Source organism: Haliaeetus albicilla, chromosome 20, assembly GCF_947461875.1.
Source record: "Haliaeetus albicilla chromosome 20, bHalAlb1.1, whole genome shotgun sequence".
NCBI lineage: Eukaryota > Metazoa > Chordata > Aves > Accipitriformes > Accipitridae > Haliaeetus > Haliaeetus albicilla.
Window position 1 is genome coordinate 22,149,680 of NC_091502.1, and position 12,212 is coordinate 22,161,891.

Here is a 12,212-nt window from a genome sequence, read left to right on the forward strand (position 1 = left end):
AATCAAAGAGAACTTTCCTGCATGACAGACACAGACCTTAAACAGGCCATCTCTTACACTTTTTATGGAAAGAGCTTCTTTCATCTTTCACTGTGGATCATGACTTCTAGGCCACAAAACTTTCCATTCTCTCTTTTCTACAGTCTTTCCAATTAGCAACACCCAGTCCATTTGGGATTCTGCTCCTCTGGTTTCATTGAAAAATCACCTATTCTTTCAGTCTTGCTTTTTCTAAAAGTTCCTTCAGTGGTATTGTTTTTCCTCTTAGCTAGCCATACTTAAATTTTCTCAGACAAATTATATTTATTACCCACAGTAACTTTCAGAAAGTTAGTTTCCCTGCATCATTTTATTGTCCTATAGATAAGCCATAGACTATGAAAATTTATTACTAATAAAATGTAACTTGAGTTTATAACATAAATAAAATTTCAGAGACAGTTATTCTTTTGGTTCTAAAAAATTGATATATCCATTTAAGTATTTTATTTATTGCCTACTACTTTTACATTATAATATAATAATGTATTATGGATTCCAGTGATATTCTATTTTAGAATTAATTACTTACATACTATTCTGGTGAGCACAATAACTTAAGTGACTGATTTTTAAATAACTAGGTAGTGCATTTATCAAAACTATCATTTCAGGCAGTTTAAAACTAAAGAGGTTACTGAATATTTTTATCAGTAATTGCTAGGCCTGTTTCTAGGACCATAACTCTGAAAAAATTAGTTATGAAGCATTTTGCATGATAAGAACTGATTTGGGTTCTTGCTCAGGGTTCAAGAAACTCAGATTCAATCCCGTCTTTATCAAAAGATATTTAAACAGCTCAATTGTCAGAACATTGACATTATGCTATTCTGATTCTCTGTTTCTCCTCCTTGAGAGGTTTTCATTTTCTGTGAGAAAAATTATCAGAGTCACTATTGTAGAGACCTTTATTTTTAAATAAACAAAAAGTATGCCACTTGCATTGTGAATTTGTACTGAAAGACATAAAATTTGAAGATTATTGTTCTAAATGAGAAGGTAAAACTTTTAGACTTGTACAGGAGATTGTGATAAAATTAAGAGAAGGGGACACTACATTGTTAAACAGAAGGCAGATACTGGCAGCTAAGAATGGAAGGAGGGAACACCGTCCAAAATGGTTTCATCATTAGAAGTCTGATTCATTAGCTGTGCAAGTAAGGTGCTTGCTTTGGAATGGTTGTGTTGGGTTCTATGTCCTAAGGATCTTTGAGGCATTTATTCTTAGCACAAAATACAGAAACACAACTAAGAATAGGACAACTGTTTTCCCCTTCTCCATCTATAGAAATATTTGCAAAATATTCCTATAAATACAGCATATATATTTAAAAACCTATTTTTCACTTCCTCCATGGTTGCTTGCAAAAATAAGATGTTATTTAATGAGAAAGATACCATACCATGTTATCAGCTTTTTAAAAGAAAGCAGACCTAGCCTGTTCCTAGCAGTATGTGATTCTATATCTATATCCTACATTCTAGATTCTATATCTATATGTATTCTATATCATCTATATGATGATAGATCATATCTTTCAGATGGATCCTTTCAAGAAGCTTGAGTACAATAATTTTTGGTTTCTCATCCTTAGTTTAGGTATGAAGAGACAAGTGATACAGCCAACATGAGCAAGAGTGAAGGACTTCTGAGTGTGTGAGTAAATAAAATTTTAAATACTTAGAGAAATGTGAAGACAAACAAGGAGGTCCCTACCGAGTTTGGATGCATCTATGCTTACACAGTACTTCAGAAGTGATTTTCAGCCTTAGAATTTTGACTTTATTCAGAATTCAGATGTTTATGTTCCACGTTAAGCAACCAAAGTCTTTCCTGCACCTTTCAATTTCTTATTATGGTCAGAAAATGAAACTGTGAAGTTATTGCTCAACTGAGGATAGTGATATCTATTTATAGATAAAGAATAAAAACTGATACTCTCAAAAGGGAATCCTTAAAAACTCTATGGAATTGTGTGAGGTTCAATTCATTAGTTCATTGAACTAAATTTCACTTTTCTGGGGTTAATTGGGGGGAAAGGAAAGCAAAACATTTAATAAGAAGGACATTCTGAAGAGCAAATGAGCCACTAAGTGTGAGAAAAATTCAGAACATGGAATTAATTTGCTTTTTCTGTTTGCCAGAACTTTGTGTCCTGCAAAAAACATTTAGGCTTTGGAGTGTAACACATTTTAGTCAATAAAGCAATGCATCACCAAGTGAAAAACAAGACTTATTTTAAAAAGGGCTTTGTACTATGTTTCTTAGCCAAGGTATTTAATTTGTCAGCAAACCTAATTAATGGACACAGCAGATGCTGGAAATCATGGTAGTGCATTAATTTAGCACATCTATATCTTTGACATAGGATGCATATCCTTGAGACAAAAGTAGGCGCAATTCACTGAGGCATTCGATTTTGAAATACTAGAGCACTGAGCTTTTAAGCTCAACGAAATGCATCAGATCACCTTCGTTCTTGTAGTAAGCACAGCTTGGAATAAGTCAAAGTAGACATGGACAGTGCGTAGCTAGAAAGTTTGGTGTCGCCTCTAGAGAAAAATTGATGATAATGTAGCCATGGATATGGGGGGTGTGTTGGATAAGCACCCAAAAACCAATGGATTCTTAGTCAGTTGTATCTCCATCATCTGAAAAACTTGGAAAGCTTGCTACATTATTCTGGATGTGTTCGTATAGAGGGAAGAAAGTGGATATAACATTAAATCCATTTCTAGTCCTGAATGGACTCAGGCTGTGCAGAAAATGAAAAAAATGAGAAGATGTAAAAATGAAAACTTTATATTTATGCTCTAAAGGCAACCAGAGAACAAAAATTCAGGGATTGTGACATTTGGTGACAGTCCTGTGAAATATGTCACCTATTTATATCAACCCTCAAAAGATTCCATTTGGTGTTGCGAGTTTCTCTCTTTTCTGTTTCTGCTCTGCTCCTAGTTGTTTTATCTACAGACAAATATTTGTGGCCATTAACCTGTTTTTTACTTTGTATATGATTTTACTGTGATTCCTAGAATTGTTTTTCTCTCTTGCTTATTGTTTTAAAGTAGAGTTAAAATAAATGTAAAAAAGAAAAAGTTTTTTCACTAGAATGTAGAAAATGCAGTTCATCTTTTAAAGTTCAAATGTATAAAATGGACCTACGGAGTATATGGAGACTCCAGCTAGTGATCTTTAAACATCATTTGTGGATTTACCACTGTACATATGTGGAGAACAGAAGTGCCTTTATAATGGCAGTGGGGGAGCAGAAGTTGTTTTAGAAAAAAGAATGTCAATATATTTATTGAGTTTTGCCCATTTATACTTTTGTCTACTTATGACTGTTTTTAGTGATAGACCATTTATTTGCTATTTGTTCTTTGTCACATCCATTCAATAGCACCTTGGATAGATTAACTGATGAACATGGGTATTAAATATTTCGCTCCAGATAATTCATCCTGAAGAAAGCTAACTCTATCAGTTGTGTTCCCCTATACTCTATTAGTATATTCATTGTATGTTGCAAGGGAGTTCATGTTTAGGCTTTTAAAAGTGATTCAGTAGAATCATTGGTCAAACTGTTTCAAATAGATTTTATACTGCATACTTCTTTTCTTTTCTGTGGCATAATACTTTCAGCATCTACCCAACAAGTTTTTTTCCATTCTGGTTTACAGAACTACTTCAGCAGTTTGAGTCACATCAGTCCAGCCTGCTAAAGTGTGAAAAACTCCTTGCTTGAACTGAGTGTGATGTTCACGTAAGTTTTTTCTTTCTACTTACTTAATACCTACATTAACAGCAAAAAAAATAGAATACAAGTTCACTGTTGATCTGTCCTTCCTTCACATGCTACCTGGTCCTTACAGTCACCTATACTACTGGGTCAGTAAAAATACAGTGTCTGTGGTTTGAGGGAGGGGATACATCCTGACTGAGGTAAAAGTACATGATGGAGAGGACCTACAGATCCTGATCTTCTGACAGCTGGGTCTGAGACCTGGCTGACGTCTGCCACTGACCTGCATTCCTGCCTTGCTTTTTATGCAGGACTGTCTGGAGGGAGGAGGCACCTTATGCTTAGATCTAGTTCTGACATGGGGTTGGGACCACGAAGGGCTTTCCCTGGACTCCCACACATAAAAACATTCCCCACCCTACCGTTGACAGAACCATAGTGCTAGGCTTCTCTGACAGACTTTGTAGCATTTGCAAACAATTCAAAAGACCGGATTTACTCACTGCTGTGGTTTCCTAATGTTTCTTCTAACATTGACTTTTGCAAGGGATTCACCTCTACGTGAAATCATCTCTTATGACTATGCTCGAAGTTGCTTTTAACACTTTATAGGTCTTCTCCAGCAGCAGGAGGAATAAGGATCTGAAAAAATACTTCTCTGGCCTTCCCTGGTCATATATGCTCCTTGCTGGATGTCATCCACTACTTAGTTCAAACTGCCCACTTTTGGGTGTGAGTTGAAATGTGATATTTGACATCTTGTGGTGTTGCATAAAGTCAACCTGCAGATTCTTCCTTTGTGACTGGTACTCAGCGTCACTGAAACAACAAGTGAAAGTAGCTCAGAGGTGCCAGGAGTTAGTAAAGTCGCATTCCTTGCCTGGTTCATCGCAACAGCAGCAAGACCTTTTCTAACGGCTCTTTCTCTGGGAGAATAGTTTGGGCTGACACAAATCATTCTGAATGTACAAGGTGCTGAATATTTGAAAGATACTTAGCATTTCACATGCTAACTAAGAAATTATTTTTCTGAGGCTGAGTATAATGACATCCGGAAAGCTGGTGGCAAAGTCTCCAGATTATTCAAGGGAAATGATCTTAAAATTGATCAAAGTCCAATGAGTTATTAAAAATTGAGCAAAAATTGGTAGAGCAGGAGCAAATATGACTAGTGCTCAAGGTACCTGAATTATAAATGCATCTTATTGACTCAGTCCAGTTCCCAGAAGAACTTGAGGATGCTAAGAATTCACCTCCTCTTTAAAGAATTTTTAGAGTATGGTTGTACTTTGAAATCTTACTATATTTCAAAGCCTATGAACAATGGACTCAACGCTCAGTGGCACACTTCTGCTCAGCCAGCCTCCAGTTACCCGAGGTTAACTGTGTCAATTCACTGCTACTTCTTACATGTTTCCAACCCCAGTCTGCTCTGGATTTATAGGTGGGACTACACGGTATAGATCAAACACTCTTGCGTGATGCTTCCTAGGAGTTTTCCTAGTGAAGATTTCTGTCTACTGTTCTACTTCTGCAAATCAGCTGGTGCAGGAGCCCATAGACATGAGTCTCCTCTCTTTCCACGAGTCAACAACATTGCCTTTGAAGTCAGTGCAGTTCTCTAGCCTGAATAAAAACTGAAAATATATCGGGCCCAGTGAATTGCAGTAGCACCAAAGTACCCAAATGACACCTGAGTGGCCCAATGTATAGTAATAGCACTGCTGTGCATGAATACAAATAATAAAGCACCCTCAGAGTATGCAATGTGTCTGCACCACAGTCCAGGTCTTTTGCGTTTCATAAAGCCATATTGAGACTGGAAGGACTGGCGACCTTTTGTTGTTCCTTTTGAGTAGGTATGTCATGTGGGATATGTTGATTTATTGTCAGATTATATGAAACAACAGAGTAGCCAGACACTGCATGTTATGTATGAAATTACTAGTTTCTTGTTTATGGTCTTCCTGGCCCAGATGTTAGTTGGGAGACAAAAGATTTCCTTTAACTTGCAAGGTTGTTCTTCAGTCTTCACTTCCCAACCTGTTTGTGCTCAGCGTCTTTTTTTTTGGGGGGGGGAGGGGGGTGAGTGTGAGAAGAAGGGGTTAGATTGCAGATTACAGTATCATTAATATCCAACTGACTAAGTTTAAATGCTCTTATAATGGAAGAATCCATGCCCGGTGCTGGTCAAAACAGACTCCAGCCCATGGGGAGATAAAATGTCAGCCGGTCAGAGGGGTCTGCAGCTCTCCGATGCAAGCCGAAGCCACTGGTGGCAGTCGGAGGAGGAGGATGCTGAGGGCAGGCAGGACACGGTCCATGAAGCTGGGGCTCCACGCCAAAGGGGGTTCGCCTCTGAGGGGACTGTGGCTATAAGTAGCCCCACACTGGGGCAGGGATATCCCATGGGACTGCACCCGTGGGTGACCCACGCTGGAGCAGGTACGCTCTTGTGGGACGGTGGCCATGGGTGACCCATGCTGGGGCAGGGACACTAAGAAGCAGAAGCGGCAGAGGAAAACTAGGAAGATGCAAGAAGTGGAGGAAAGCTGGGGATTGGCAGAAGGAAACCGTTACACTTATGACTCCGACCTCGTGCACTGCTTGTTGCCTCACCAAAGGGATTGGGATGGGCTGAGTGTGACCCAGAGCAAAAAGGAGGAAAAATGAGACTTTGAAGAGAGAGGATAAGCTTTTGGCTTAAGTTGAGCTTGGGGAAGGAGGAAAAAAGGTGTTTACTTAAGTATTTGTTTAATTATTTATGTTTTCTTTTTCTCAATACCCAAATCAGTGACTAGATCCTTTTGTTAAAAAGAATTCAATTAAGTGAAAGCTCCCTGAGCTGACTGTTTTGCCTACAACAGTCAGGTAAACAAAATGAAATCTACATACAGAAAATGGTTCTATCTGGCTATATTCAGACCTAAAGAATTCGCTGTTTCCTTATACCTTGTTGGTGTCTTGGAAAAGGACCTAATTACAGTTCCCAGAGTGGCACCTAAGAATGGATGTCATTTCACCATTGTGGGACGCATGGGAAGGATGCTTCTCTAACGAGGACAGGAAGGTCGCATGGTGAGTGTCCCGCTAGAAGTTACACACTATACTACATGTGAATTTATAATGTCAGAGGTGCTACAGACCAGTAGTTACCTTCCATCATAATAAATCTGCCCTGGAAGCTAAATCCTAGTACTTTGCTACCAGTCCTGAGGACAGTCACAGATTTCAAGTGATTTTAAGTTTTTGGTCCATATGCTTCCTGATTTTTTCTCCCAGCCCTTCTGCAAGGTCGGAAATTGCTATTTTTTCATTCTCTGATGTGCACCATTGCAACAGGCCGGGCTGCTTTAGTTCTAGACTGCAAATGAGCTACTACTAGAATCCCAGCCTCTGTTTTTCTGTGTTTATTCAAGCTTTTATCACTGGTGTATCTAGGCAAACAGATATGTATAACAGTGTCTTTGAGCAGGCTTAGTCAGTCACAGAATTCCCTGGATGCATCCAGCTCTGCTCTAGGGTTATGTGTATTTTGTTAGAGCTTTTATTCACTAGTATATTCTTTATCACCATTAATTTCTCTGTTTGGGCCTCCTTTAAATGGCATTTTGTGTAAGTACCAATAAAAGAAAAATTATCCTCAGTCCTGGAGATTCTTTAGAAGTGCAGCCAGACTGCTTTCATTTGGAAGTCTCCTGTGAACTGTGTTTTCACATGAGATATCCAATTGATAGCATATGTCCATACATTTCATGTGGCTTGTTCAAACTTTCATGGTTTTAGTATTTTGTACCTTCTATGAAAACTGGTTTGCTGTTAGGTGACTGTGCAAGTGAGATTTGATAAATGATCATATATTAACATTATGGTTGAAACAATAGACAAAGGGTAACCAGGGAGATAATTACAAAGTCTAGTCAAGTGATTAACTAGTAATTATTCATAAGTTTTGCAGTTCTTTGCTTTTATGACTAGATGTTCCTGTACGCTAGATGAGAACAATATTGGAACTGACCACATGTGATTGAAACTGCGTTAAGCTTCATGATCAAAGACCAAGGACAAGAATAAAGACTTCAAGGACAGCCAGAAAGAACTTCAAATGGGTCGGTGGTTGCAAAAGCAGCCCTTTGACTCAAATGGATCCTTCATTGCTCATGATCAGATGTAGACAGTACTAAGATAATCAGTTGCAATCATTCTTATGTATATGTATACTAATCTGATTAATATGCAATTAGTTATTCTATATAACCTGCTTGTGCTAAAGTTGTGACATGCACGCTAGGTGGAACTATCCCCTGTGCATCCAGCACTGCAATAAAGAATGCCTGCTTTCTAAAACTCCAAAACGAGTCTTAGAGAGTTTCTTTGACCGGCTTTTCGGTATCCCAATAACTTCTGCTTTCAGCTGCACTTGAAGCGTTTTGAGAATGATTTGTCCTGCCTAAGCCAGTGCTTCCTGCTTGTATTGGTTTCCTTCAGATCATTTGCAGCGAAGGTGAACCATGTAATATAGGATAAGCCAACCAGACTGGAATGACTATGTTAAACCCTATGCCACTCTTAAGACAGTGCATTATTTAACTGTATATGCATATAATGCATTCCTCCCCAGTAGAACAGAAGAAATCTCTAGGTGACATGAACAATGTATCCTATGTGTCTGTATCATATGTAGTATCATACATATTTCTCTGTATCACATGTAGTATGGGATGTTTGTCTGGTTCTGTAACTTCATCAAGGTACCACTGATCATGGCACTGGGATTTTTTTGCAAAAAGTTCTACTGTTCTGACATTTTTACCACAAGAAGGAAAATCTCAGTCCTCATCTTCCAGACACTGATATGTTTTTTTTTTTTTTAATCTGGGAATTTAAAAGCAGACATTTCTAATTAGAGATATTTTTACATCAGCATATTGTGTTGAGATTCCTAATGCAATTAGTATATTTAGGTAGTTTAGCAAATCCAATAAAAGCTATGTTAACAAATCTTATCATCTGTTCAGCAGCTCTACTGGATACCAGATAATACAGATAGCCAGGTGTGTGGGAGACAGCAAACCTTTGCAAAGCATGTTGATCTGTTTGTGGTCCACTCCCTGAAATGAATTCATTGCAGAACCTATGGCTGATCAGCATCATTTTGCTGTGATTCACTGCTGGCTCCAGAGACCCTTAAAACTGGTATGCCGTGCTGAACTATCAGCAGGGGTGGGAATGGGGAAATGGTTTCCTCTGTGTTCAGATGAATTGTCAATTAATTGCTACTAATTGTCCGAGATTCTGTGCCATTGTGCTTCTTGCACTTTGTATTAATTCAGTAATTTCTGGCCATATTTCCTATGAGCATACCTCCTTATCTTGGATCTGATAGCAGGCTTTTTAACCTTGCTTTGTGCACTACCAGGGTCTCTGGATATATCTTCCTCAAGCCCAGTGAGTTTTCACTTATTTGTATGTTGCATTAAGATTCCTGGCTTGCCTTAAGACAAGTGGCTCAGTGAATTATGGGAGAAGGCATCTGTCCTTTGCTACATGCACTTCAGGTAGCATCAGTACCCATGCTGTACAGTAGATATATTTCCTGGCTGGTTTCCTCTCCTCTAGAATTAAGTTTATGTGCAGTTTCTAAGCCAACCAACTGGAGTTAAACCAATTCAGAAATGAAGTGTATTTGTTTGTGGATTGGTTCTGAGTTAATTAAGAAATCTTATTCATAACTTCAACTACTTTTCAGCTTCCTGAATTTTTCAGTTTTGCTGGACGGCTATAAAGACATTAAAAGTATTCTTCCGGTGTGCCTACATCAATAAACTAATCTGGGTCAAATTAATTTAAGCACAATTACTGATAGTTTTTAATAATAACGACATAGTTTAGCATAATCTGGACCGAAACATGTCTGAGACAGTGACTGAGGCAGATTTAGAAACCAGAAGACAGTCTCCAAAGCATCCTGTTCTGCTGCTTGAAATTGAGAAGTTAAAACATTTAACTACAGGGATGCAGCCCAAGTTGTTCCTGTGCTATTTATCTATGTAGATGTAGCTGTAGATGTGCAGGAAGTTACCCAGCTGATGGCTTGAAATGATGCAGGAGTCTTCCACAGTTCAGAGAGTAGACTATATTATAGTCTATGAAATATAAATGTACAATTATATATATACATAATCTTTCGAATACATATAATACTTAGCTCTTCTTTGGATTTATACTAGACTCATTGTGTTAATAGGTATTATAACGAGTAAAGGGATTCAGAAATGTTCAATAACAAATGGCAGCTACAGTAGGGTTTTTCATAGCTTATATTCACAAGAAAGTATTGTAAAATTAACGCTCCATTAAACTCTTGGCTAAATTCTTGAACAGCTGGGCTATCATAATTACTTAATTTGAAGAAATAAACATTTGTTACAAATCTTTGTAATAATATGGACACAAATAAAGTATTTCTTAACCATACAGCTTGAAAAGTTTATGTACAGCCTCACATGAAGCTGGAAGCAGGACCCTGCATTTTTAATGATGTCTAAGAAATAGAGAAAATTTTTAAAATTCTTAAAAACTAACCAACTTATAAGAAGATAAGTAGTTTTTCAGGTCATTCTATAGAGTGGAAGGTCCTAAGAGCTGCTTAGTAGCAGAACAGTGTGAGAAATCATTACTATTTATAAATTCTGAGGAATATGTTGTGTATTTTATTGTGAATGCATAAAAAAAGATTTTTCTATTTTGCTGCTTTTTCCTGTTCAGTTATATATAACAGTTATAAGACAACATTCAGCAAACTGCACAGCTCTAACTGAATGAACCACCTATCAATTACCTGTACTCTGGATGGTATACTGTGGATATTACTAAAACAGAGGAAGAAACAGTAAAATGGGAAACAATGATAGTGTGCTTGGTCTGAGACAATGTGCTGAGGAAATCTTCAGAAATTCATTATAATTTCTTAAGGGAAGCTTAGGTGCCAAGGTAGAAAGTATAAGGAATACATGGTAGCACATGTTTAAGTATTAAAATAGCATTAATATTTATTAATGAAGTTCTCGAGAATGTAAGAAGGAAAAATAGCAGAGGCACTTCTGTAGACTTCATATTTTTATGGATCTCATTATCATAGTGTCCGAAGACCTCACAATCATTATGCATTTATTCCAATGTATATTTAAGATCAGACTTAACACATCTTTAGGGATGGTAATTGAGCTCTAAAGAAATGAAGATCAAGCGATTTAAACATTCCTAGGTGTTAGGATCTGAAGGTGAGCAACGAGCTCACTGAACCCTTCAGCAAGATGACAGATGGAGTTCTGCACTCTCCTGCGCTGGTTGACGACACAATTCATTGGACAAACACTTTCTCTTCTGGGCATTAGCTAAGCTTTGTATCAGTCAAATAGGGAAGCAAAAGTAGCTCCGTGTAATTTTTCTGCTTCTTCCAGAAGTTGGTAGGGATTTAGAGCCAAGGCAGTGCTACCTTAAATTAAGAGCAAACAAGCGTGCCTCCTTCTCTTTCTCTAGTGCATCCTGCACGTTACATAGCTGTCTGTATACTATTCACTTCCTGAATTATAAAAGAAGCACTTAGCTTACAGTGTAATTTGCATATTCATAGAATTCAGAGTTGCCTGGAGCAAGGGCTGATGGGTTTGGGCCTCAAGTCCTTTGGATTTTGTTAACCATTCCATTAAATGGAATGTTAATTGTAACATTAGCTGACATTTTGAGTATTCGGATGAATGTTTCACTTACTATGGAAAACTCAAGCAGTTTGATTTTCTTTACCCTGTGACAAATCCAGCTGAAATCTCCCCAATGCCTTTCACCTCAACACTTTCAGAAGCGCATAATGTTTTTCTTTGGGAAATTTAGGAAATTATTAAAAAATACACTTTTTTTCCTTAGTGCTTTTGGTTTAGAACTGAATTTCAGAAGGATGGAAATATAGTGAGGAAGTCAATGAATTCAATCCCAGTAAATGTATCAAGCAGTTTAAAATAAGCCTGCTGATTTTCCTTATCAATATCTGCAGTTATGGTTAAAGACTTAAAAAAAAAAAGAAAAAAATATATAAAATATATTGCAAGTTAGGGTCTAATTCAATCTAACACAGCTGTACAAAACATTTCTATATCAATTACTTAAACTAGATTAAGGAGTGCTGATGAAATTTTCTAGTGCAAGAGTTTTCCATTGTAAGGGCTGAGGCAACAAAAGCTAAACATTTTTTCAGAGCATTAACTTCACAAAAATCCGGTGAAATATTACTAAAGAACATCTAAAGAATTAGGTAAGTCTGAATCCAACCTTGAGCTCACTGACACAAGTAACTCACATGATGAAGGAGACTGGGCCCTTGTCCCTGCTCAGGGCAGAAGGAACAACCTTCCCCCTTCCCCTAAAGTG